At 44.3% G+C, this 1927-nt stretch overlaps 1 non-coding gene across 1 annotated transcript; it reads right to left on the bottom strand.

The window, feature by feature from the left end:
- Positions 1 to 70: 70 nt before the first annotated feature.
- Trnae-uuc (transfer RNA glutamic acid (anticodon UUC)) lies at positions 71 to 142 on the bottom strand. The gene has a single exon. It is a non-coding gene; the product is annotated as a tRNA-Glu (tRNA).
- Positions 143 to 1927: the final 1785 nt, after the last annotated feature.

Below are 1927 nucleotides of genomic sequence, written 5' to 3'. Positions count from 1 at the left end.
TGCATTTTTAAGTTTTCAGCAACACTTGACGTGCATAGTAACAAATCTAATCTAAAAAAAAAATAAATTGTTCCCATGCCGGGAATCGAACCCGGGCCGCCTGGGTGAAAGCCAGGAATCCTAACCACTAGACCACATGGGAAGCTCTGATGTCTACAGCATGCGACTAGTCTAAAATCCCCGCTTGATTATTAGCTACGACTGACACATTAACCCTGAACAAAAGTAGATTAAACTTGAAGTAGAAAACCACGATTACATCCAGTCGACGCGCGGTGATACAATTACACCCATCGGGATTTCCCCAAAAGCCGACGTTACTTTAAATAGAATGAGTAGTTCTGGGAAATCGTTTATTTTTTTTTCATTTTTCATTACTTTATTGTCCCATTGCTGGGAAAAAGTTTACCAAAGGTACTCGATAATTATACAACCCTTTGATAAATTCGATCTTCAATACATTACTCAAACCTTTGGAATTAATAAACATGAATAGAATGCAACGACGTTAAACACCAAATAAATAAATAAATAAATAGAATGCAAGAATTATGAGTTCAGAAAATACAACAAAATAGAATTTTAAAAAACAAAAAACATTTTATCATATTTTTGCCAACTATGCGCATGCCATTGAACCCATGACCGCCGGGTTCGTGGTCAAGCACACTACCACTAAGCCAATCTGGCACACAATTCTCACATGAAAATAGAATTGTCAACTTCTTACGTTTCACGTGAGTTCATTGTGTCGACTCCTCGGTTTCCGAGTTTCTACGTTCGTATTTGTGTACTGAACGTTGTGTCGATCTCACTCGAGGTAAGTTAAGTGAAATAACTGACCCTATGCGCCTGTTTACTTCGTATGGAAAACAATTTTAAACAGCGTTAATTTCAAGTGTGACCGACATTATGTTGTAGTCCGGCTCCGAAATGCATTGACCAACCGCCGAAAGGCTCTGACGTCCTTTCTCAAAAGGATTTCCCTACCCAAAATTCAATATTTTTGATGACATTACAAAGGATTTAGTTCGGGACGACGACGCCCTATGGTCGGTTTATTATATAAAAGGGAAGCAAGCGGTTAAAAACGGGCGTCGACAATGAAGGGGGATACTAACTTGAAGTTATCATTCGCTTGTGCTCTGAAATGTTACACGTGCAAAGATCTGGTAAGGGCGAGTACTCATTCGCATGGAAGCTTCAGATTGGAGAGCGCTCAACGCTGCACCAACTTACCTTTGTGTGTATCTGATTAGAGCTTCGGGCGGCAAGGTGTGTGTGATTAGTCGTGGTGGTGGTGGTGGTGGTGGTGGTGGGGGAAGGGGGGGGGGGGCGAGGAGCAGGCGTTCATGTGTGTGTGTGTGTGTGTGTGTGTGTGTATGTGTGGCCTGGTGGATAAGGCGTCGGCCTCCTATGCAAAAGGTTGCGGGTTCGAATCCCGGCCGCGTTACTGAGGTGGGATAATTGTGTGTGTGTGTGTGTGTGTGTGTGTGTGTGTGTTTGGTTGCGTGTGTGTGTGTGTTTGGTTGCGTGTGTGTGTGTGTTTGGTTGCGTGTGTGTGTGTGTGTTTGGTTGCGCGCGTGTTTGCGTGTGTGTGCATAAGTGCGGGTGTGTTTGTGTATGTTTTGGGTTGTGTGTGCGTGCGTGCGTGTGTGTGAGTATGCCTGTGTGTCTATCCATGTGTCTATCTATGTGTCAGTCTGCGCGCGCGTGTGTGTTTGTGTATGTGTGTGTGTGTGTGTGCGCGCGCGTGTATGTGTATGTGTTTTAATGTGTCAGTCTGTGTGCCTATCTGTTTGTTTTTGTGTTTTAGTGTGCGTGCGTGTGTGTATGTGTGCGTGTGTGCGTGCGTGCGTGCGTGCGTGTGTGAATGTCTGTGTGTCGGTCTTGTCTCAGTGTAGTTGTGTTTGTATGTGCGCGTGTG

The sequence above is a fragment of the Littorina saxatilis genome, unplaced genomic scaffold, assembly GCF_037325665.1.
Source record: "Littorina saxatilis isolate snail1 unplaced genomic scaffold, US_GU_Lsax_2.0 scaffold_3952, whole genome shotgun sequence".
Classification (NCBI taxonomy): domain Eukaryota; kingdom Metazoa; phylum Mollusca; class Gastropoda; order Littorinimorpha; family Littorinidae; genus Littorina; species Littorina saxatilis.
This window is presented reverse-complemented; position numbering and strand designations above follow the sequence as displayed.